Here is a 9485-nt window from a genome sequence, read left to right as displayed (position 1 = left end):
TTTTGGCCACAAAACTGACCAAACCCAATCCTTATCCTCATTTTCACCCCATCCACTTTATCTCTAATCTCTCACCCTTCTAGAAAGAGAAAACCCCATTTTAGAGAGAGAAAGGGGCAAATCATGAAGAAGAACTGCGAATCGATCAAAGTTGCAAGAGTTAATGTTGTTCCTCTCGTTCTTAGCTACGTTTGGGTAGTGATGGTAAGTCTTAAATCCAATTTTCATTTCTTAGATTTTGATAGAAGTCTAGTGCTTGGGTTAGTGATGAGTTTGTAAACCCCACTTCTTGCTTAATTGGTGATTTTGGGGGTGATTCATGTATGTAAACCCGAATTGGGAGACCTAGTGTTTAATTGACGAAATTGCGAGTTTGGTTCTTGCATGTGTTGGTTTAAAGACTAGAACCCTTGTGTACTAATTAGTGATTGTGGGTGTTTTAAGTATAATTCGACTAGTCAAAGTGGGTTAGCTTGATTTAACCTAACCTTGGTCAATTGGAATTCAAACATTGTGTTAAGTGTAAATTGGTGGTTTTATGACATATTCACTAGTAATAGTGATTATGGGTCAAACTTGACTTGTTTTGGTGGTTTAGTGTAATTTGGGTCAAGTTGCACTTATGGATTGGTTTTGTAGGTTCAAGTGCATAAGTGTAGTTTGTGCTTGTTGGAATGGGTCGGAATTACCACCCGTAGTGGTAATTTAGTGATGTCCATTTAGATGTCTAAATGGGCGAGTGTTAGTGAGCAAGGTGGAAACCCTTGGTTAAGGGTGTTGGTATTAGATTCTCTTTTAGAGAATAAGTGTTTATGTGTTTGTGTGCCTACATCTATATAGGTGATTTCTTTCTTGGATGCGGTGGCGATGGTATTATATACATGGTGTGTGCTTGCTTTCCAAAGTGAGTGGAGTATTTATATGTGCATGTATATAAGTTGTTTGCTTGCAGGTGTAGTGGCGAGTGACACCAGGCAAAAGGATTCACTTTTTGTTGGCCATATGATATTTGGTGAGTGACATCCGGTTGTGAGGGTTCACTCTTTGTTGGCCACTCGGTGCATTGTTGTGAGTGATGTCTCTAATAATGACTCATGTGCTTGGGGGAAAGTGGTAAGTGCGATTACTTTGAAGTCCACTCTTTGTTGGCCACTTGTGAGGATGCGAAAAGTGTTACCAATTAAGACCACACTTTTCGTTTACCACATTCAGGTGTACATGGTGGTGCCATCCGGGAGGCGACTTTGTTGGCCGTGTACACGGTTTGTTGGTGCTATTCATGTAATGATTAGCACATTTGGGAATGGTTAACCATTTTACGTTCATATGTTGGATATTGGTAGTGTAGCGTGTTATATTCTTGTTTTTGCAATTAACCATTTTACCCATTTTTGTGTGTTTAAGTATTCAATTTGTCATTAAAATACCAAGATAACTCCTTAAAATGTTATGAAAAAAATTGTATAATTTAGAAGTTATCAAAGATCCTTATGAAGTCAGCCTTTGTAATTGTCCTCCTTAGTTGAACACGTCTTAAATTGAAAGAGAAATGAGCATGTATTCCTTGAAGAATAGCAGGTTATGGAAGAGTTTCCTCAACAAATCTAATAGATTGATTGAGAATTATCAGATCTTCCTCAGGTACACTAATAGAATAGTTCAAAGCACCCCAGATTTGATATCATTCAAGTATGGCCAACCAATAGTTTCCTGGGATGTTTGTTGCTGAAGTAATAAGTAATTATTCGCCATCTACTGCTTGATAAGAATAGAAGACCACCAGATGTTATGAATAAACAATGTCTTTATTCTTAGTTTTCTTGAAGTTCTTTTTATGATTTTTTTAAATTTTACAAGTGTTTATGGATTTTCTAAATTTTCAAAAACTTTTATTCCAAAATATACACAAGTATTCATAAATCATGAAGTCCAAATTACACTTATGATATGTTGACCACATGGCTTTTCATCTCTAAATTCATGTAATGATCATATCAGAATCGGACAATCAAGATTTATCAAATACAAAATCAAAATCAAACAGCACTTAGCAATTAATCACAAAAAGATCAGATTCGGACAAATGAGAATCTAACTTTTTAGGTCAAATTCTTATACATCATTAATTAACATTTCAAAGCCATGAACTAGATTCACATGCATGAGATTTTGATACAAGATATATGATCAAAGTGTTTAAATCTAAGCACCTTATTAGATTCAGATATATGAGAATCTCTCATATTCAAGTTAAATCTGTCAGATTCGCACACATCAGAGAGAACATATACTTGTAATCAACATGTTAATCTTAATCTAGTCATGTTATCATTCATACCTTTACCGGATTCGCATACAAGATCTATCAGATTCACATGGTACGAAATCAATCAAAAATCTAATCAAACATGCAATCTAAGTCGTTTACATGCTAGATTCACTTATCAGTCATCAATTTATCACAATCAAACATTATTAAAGTATACAAATTTGTTCAATCATTCAAATTGAATATTTATATCAGATTTGTATGTTTCAAAATTAGATTCATTTTGTTAATTGATCATGAATAAATTGATATTTTCTTTTAGTATTAACCTTAAACGGTCCAGATCTGTTCATATTAATGAAAAACTTGAATAAAATCGAATTTACCATGATTTGTTTAGAAGTTGGCTCAGATTTGCACTTTTTATATCAGATTCAGATATATCAGAATGAGGGAATTTTGAAAAGGTAAAACATTTGACCTTAAATCATTTTTCACACAAGCTTTGGATCATCCGAATGCATTAAATCACGAGTTTATCATTTTTCCATTAAAAATAAGATTGAAAGAATCTGAGTTTTGGAAACATCCGAATCTCAACTGTTTGGCTATCAGATTCGGATACATTTAAATAATTAACATTTATTCAAGAAAAATCAGATCTTTTTGGATTTTAAATATTTTCCAAATTTTAGGATTTTTCAAAAATGAAATTTGTACTTATTAATTTTGAACAATGTACAAATTTTTAGTTGATACCAATTGTTAACTCCCACTTAAATCAAGACTAGATATGAAGCAGTTACCTCCCCCATCATAATTAATTAAAGTCATATCAAAGGAGAAATCATAGATTCGAAAGCTCCCCCTAGAAGAATACTATCTAAAGCATTTGATGATCAGTTGCTCCCAATAGAAAGTATATACTCCCACTAAACATAAGATCTCAAGATTAAGCACCAAACATATCAAGGAAATTAAGAACGATACTCCACCATTACTATTTGTTGACTAAATAACTTTAGCCTAACCTCATCTAAGGGTTTAGTGAACATGTCGTCTAATTTTACTTTTGTAGGCACAAAGTATAACTCTACATGGTCCTTGATAAAGTGATAACGGATGTGTATGTGTTTAGTCTTAGAGTGTTGGAACGGGTTGCTAGTTACGGCAATGGTACTCTGGGAATCATAGTAGATTGGGGTCTTAGAAACCTTAAAGCCATAGTCTAACAGTTGAGTTTGCATCCACAAAACTTGTGAACAATAGTGTGCTGCAATAATGTACTCCGACTCAGCTATTGATAAAGATGCACAGTTTATTTCTTGGATGACCAACCAACTAATCTACTTCCCAACATCTAAAGTGATCTGGATGTGCTTTTCCAATCTACATAATAACCGCGATGATCCGCATCCGTGTAAGCAGTAAGGTTGAAATTGGATCCATGAGGATACCAAATTTAAAGGTTAGGTGTACCTTTGAGGTATTGGAAAAATCTAACCACCACTTAGAGTGTGATTTCTTTGGGTTTGACTGAAACTGAGCACAGACAGTTACATCAAGCATAATGTCTCGTCTGCTAGTAGTCAGATACATAAGAGAACCAACCATGCTTCGATAAAAATTAATATCAAATGGTTCCCCATTTTCATCAGCATTAAGCAAAGTCCTCATTGGGGTTGACATTGGTTTCAAATAAATCATTTTAAAATGTTTTAGCGTATCGTTGATGTGGTTGGTTTGACATATAAAAATGTCATTTGGTAAGTTTTTTACTTGTAACCCAAGAAGAAACTGAGCTCATTTAGCATTCTCATTTCAAATTTGTTGGCAATTAAGTCACCAAATTCTTTGCATAGGGCCGGGGACGTGGAACTAAAAATAATATCATCAACGTAAATTTGAACTAAAACGATGTGACGGTGATGTTTTTGGATGAAGAGCGTTGTATCATTTGTTCCACGGGAGAAGTCATTTTTTAGCAAATACTTTGTCAAGGTCTCGTACCATGCACGCAGAGCTTGCTTTAAACCGTACAAAGCTTTGTCCAAGTGGTAGACGTGGTTTGGATGAATATGATCGACAAAGACTTCGGGTTGATCAACATAAAATTCCTCTTGAAGTTACCATTGAGAAAAGCCGTTTTGACATCTATTTGAAACACCGTAAACTTCATGTAAGAAGCATACGCAAAAAATACGTATAGCCTCAATCCTTATAACCGGATCAAATGTCTCGTTGTAGTCAATACTCTCTTATTTTCTGTATCATTTGGCCACAAGACGTGTCTTTTTTCGAACCACAACCCCACCAGAATCTTTCTTATTTTTTAAAATCCACTTAATCCCGATTGGTTGTTAACCCCGTGGTCTTGGAACTAATCACCATACATGCAAATGATCAAATTGGCCTATTTATTCTTGCATTGCTATCACCCAGTTTGGATCAAGCAAAGTTTGAGCAACCGAAGTTGGTTCAATCTTACTTACAAAGGCTGTATACAAACACAAATTTCAAGTAGTCCTTCGAGTTGTAACCGGAGCATTAGCATCACCAATAATAAGATCAATTGAATGACTCTTAGTCCATCGATTGGTATGTGGAAGTGGTTCATGATTAGCAGCATCAAGTGAAACATCAACGATCCATGATCCTCTTATTCTGTAGCAAAAGCTTCCATTAATTCTGATTGATTAACCGGAGAAACATCTAAAGTTGAATCAAGAGATGCATCTTGAATCGGATAAAGATTAACATCTAAAGGAGGGAGAGATGATGAAGAAGCAACAGGTGAATTAGTTGGTGTTGTATCTTCATCAATTAGACTAGGTTGTGTCTCAATAGATATTGATTGAGTTGGTGTAAGCATAAACATCTGAGTTCCGTTGAGGAGAATAAATTGTATCAAAAAAAGATATCCAATTCCTCTGTAGTTATCGTAGGAATACCCTTCTTCGAGAAAATTGAGTTATGTGCGGAAGAAGTGGAAGCCAGGTTTGGATTGGGTTTTAAACTGAGTTGTTCAAAAGCCATTCCCGATAACTCATCAAACGAACATTGATGCTTTCCTTTATCGTCCTTGTCCTTTTGTGATAGACACGATAAGCTACTTTGTTCGACGAGTAACCAAGAAAAATGGCCTGATCGCTATGATCATCCAACTTTCCAAGGTTGTCAAAGTCGTTAAGAACATAGCACATACAACCAAATACACACAAATATTTAACGTTCGAGCGTCTACCATATAATAACTCGTAAGGATTTTTATCAAAATGTTTGTTAATGATAGAGCGATATTGGGTATAACATGCAGTCAAAATAGCCTCACCCCAAATATTTGGAGGTAGTTTGGAGTAGGCAAGCATCGTACGTGCTATCTCGCACACCGTACGATTATGACATTCTACTACTCCATTATGTTGAGGGGTCCTTGCAGCAGAGTACTGGTGTTCAATGCCTTGGTCCCTCAAGTAACTATCAAGTAGGTCATTCTTAAATTTCGTCCTACTATCAGTTCGGATGATCTTAACATGTTTGTTAAAAGAGCGTTGAGTTTTCTTGATGAACTCAATGATAAGGGAGGGTGTTTCAGATTTAGATAGCAAAAGAAAAATCCATGTATATCGGGAATAGTCACAAACTATAACAAGCACATGTTTCCGGCCGCCCAGGCTAGAGACTCTCATGGGTCCACATAAGTCCATTTGCAAGAGTTGCAAAGACATTGAAGTACTTGGGACTTGCTAAAGCGGATGATTAGTCTAGATAAGTTTACCCATTACACACGATGGACACACATGATGCTTATTATAGTGAAAAATTGGAATACCATCAACCAAGTCTTTAGAGACTAGTCGATTAATTCCCTTGTAATTCAGGTGTGACATCTGGTAATGCCATAACCACGAATTTTTTTTTGTAGAGTTTTCAGACAAACACAAATTACCATGTATTGGTGCATCATCTAGTTTAATGGTGTAAAGTGAAGAACTATGTTTACCAACCAAGAAATCCTGTTCTTCGGTGGATTGCACCGCACATAGAAGATGTTCAAATACAACTTTGAGATCTCCATCGCAGAATTGGCTTACACTAAACAAGTTACAACCCAGACCTTTTACATATGAGACCCATTTGATCGTTATGCCATTCTGCAAAAGCTATTTGTAACCCTTTATTGCCGGAATCTCATCATTTCCAAAAGTAACCATTCCTAGGAATTTGTCAATGAAGTTCACAAGCAAGGATTTATCGCCAGTCATGTGTCATGAACAACCGAAGTCTATATACCACACACAAACATTAAAACACTGTAAATGTTAATGTTCCTAGAGTTTAGGTACCCAAAGTTGTTTAGGTCCTCTACAGTTAGTGGCACCAGAAAACTTTGGATCGCATAAACATGTAACACGTAATGCATCATTCAATTTAGAATTTAAAGCATCATTTAAAGTACATTACATGAAGCATTAACATAAGCAATCTCAAGTTTTACCTAATGATCAAAAGTCTTAGCACACAAATTATTCCATGAAGATGTCTTGTTTACATAAGTAAAATGAAACACGTGAGATGGTTTCCTAGGTCGACTAGCAAGTTTCTTGGGAACATTTTCTGTGACGACCTCCAGATAGGGTCTGGAAGAAACCATCACTAATATCAAACAAACCAGCATATTATAATATACGAGAACAATACTAAATGATGAAAACAAACTTTATTGAGTACGCAGCGGAAAATGAAATGCCGTTACAATAGTGGAAATTACAATAAAGTAATTGTTTCAAATGCAAGAATAATAAATGCGATATCTTTTGATCCTAAGTCCAAGTAGCATCACCCAAGAAGTAAGTAAATAAGCTGGATCAATCGGCTCCTGAGACAAACATGCTAAAGTGTCAACCAAAAAGGTTGAGTGAAATCATAAGTTTAACAAAAGTAGTTATCGTTATTTTTAGACCACAAGATTTTGTTTTCAAAAGTAGATCACATAGATCTTTAGTTGTCAAAGAAGATCACAAAGATCTTAAAAGTTGATCTCGCAGGGATCAAAAAGTTATGCCAGTTCGTGATATTTAGACTAAACGTTCAAGTTTGCCCCAATGACAAGTTGTGTCTATACTTGTCGGTTTAATTTCATTATTAAGTAATACAATGACTTGGTCAAATGTATCGCGGACGTTACTCCCGATAGGCCTACCCCCAATAATTAAGAATGCATTTAACGAGAAATTAAAAATATCACTGTAGGGACTTAGTCGGACTTAGTAGGGTATAGTATAGTTTAACAGTTGGTACTTGTGTCTAAATTGTAAATAGTAAAAATAGCATGTGTCTCACCCCAAGTAAGTTAAATAAATTGCGCAATAGTAAGAGGGGCTATGAGTTCACCTTAGTAAGTAGGAGAGAGATGGTTATTCCTCGGAATAGAAAGTTTGAATGAATGAGCAGAAAGTCAACCTAAGGACATTTAAGAATAGTTAAGTGTTTTTCCCAAATTTATGTTTAAGTATGCAAGTGTTTTAAGTATAGTTCGTTTTACTAAGTTTCCATTCTTAGTAAGTTTCCACTTTTAGTGAGTTTCCACAGTTTCTACTTTTAGTAAGTTAGTGTCGAACACTAGTGAGTTGTCCTTAATAAGTCTACCTATTAAGTGTGAAAAAAACTAAGTGTATGATTACTATAGTCGGGTTGATATTTGGACCATACACAAACATCTATGCCACCGCCGAGTCACTAGAATGACCAATTATTACCGGTCGGCCCAGGATTTCTCGACCAAAATCTAAGTTTGGCATTCAAAATTCACAAGCGTCCCATAGTGGTACCAAGGATCACCCTAGGCCTTAAGTAGCGTTGACGTTCAAGTAATCCTCACGTTATCATGGATGATTTTTATAATCGTGTGTTGTACTATTAGGTAGTATATTACAAGTGTTAGTAATAGTATAAGTGTTAAGTAGTATAAGTAAAATTAGGGTTTAGTATTAGGTAGTAGTATTAATTAATTAGGTTTAATTAATTTAAGTATTATTTAATGATTAGGATTTAGTGTAATAATAATTAGGTAATGATTAGGGTTATATAAATAAATGTCTAGGGTTTAGTAAAGTAAATTAGGGTTTAATAATTAGGGTTAGGTTTAATTAGAGTTTAAGTATGTATATATATATATATATATATATATATATATATATATATATATATATATATATATATATATATATATTTTATATGTATATATATATATGTCGCATATATATATATGTATATATATTTTGTTTCCTTTTTAAACACAAACAAATCTTTAACAAATCTTTAGGGTTTTTAAAGATCAAACAAAATCTTTTTTTTTTTAATTTCAGCTATATACCTATATACAAGGTTGTAAAAGACGCGAGTCGAGGACGCATTGGCCATGCCTAAAAAATGACGCGTCGGACTCAACGGTGATGCAACGGCGACGCAACGGGCGTTACTAATGTTGACTTTTTATAATAGTTTTATTAAATATATATTTATATATAATATTATATAGCTCAAATCTTTAAATATAAACTATATATACAATAAACATAAACAATTAAAAATTATTAACAATATTACCAAAAAAAAAAAAATTGACCGACTTTGACCGACTTTGACCGACTCTGACCGACTCTGACCGACTCTGACCTACTTTGATCGACTTTTTCCGAATTAGACCGACTTTTTCTGACTTTGACCGACTTTTTACCTTTGACCGACTTTTTAGCAATGACGTGTCGGTCATGCCTAAAAAATGACGCGTCGGCCGACTCGACCGACTTTTGTATATATATATATATATATATATATATATATATCTTTTTTTCATATATGTATGGTGTACCTATATATAGCATGTATATATCTTGTTACCATTTTTATATACTAACACAATCTTGATGAATCATTAGGGTTTTTAAGATCTAACTCTTTTCTCTTTTTAAAAAAAAACCGTATGATGTATGTATATGTATATTCTTATATTTTTTTTTTACATGAAAAATATGAATGTTAAGATTCATGCATGAATATCATTATGAATAAAAACATGAATTGAAAGATAGAATTTAAAAGATTTGGATCTAGGGTTTTTACCTTGATGATGTTTGATGAAGATTAACAAGAAAAGATGAAGATCAAATCAACCCGAATAACAAGAACACCTTGAAGATCTTGATGAACAAGA

Source organism: Rutidosis leptorrhynchoides, chromosome 5 (genome assembly GCF_046630445.1).
Source record: "Rutidosis leptorrhynchoides isolate AG116_Rl617_1_P2 chromosome 5, CSIRO_AGI_Rlap_v1, whole genome shotgun sequence".
NCBI classification, from domain to species: Eukaryota; Viridiplantae; Streptophyta; class Magnoliopsida; order Asterales; family Asteraceae; genus Rutidosis; species Rutidosis leptorrhynchoides.
Note: the sequence above shows the minus strand (reverse complement) of the source record.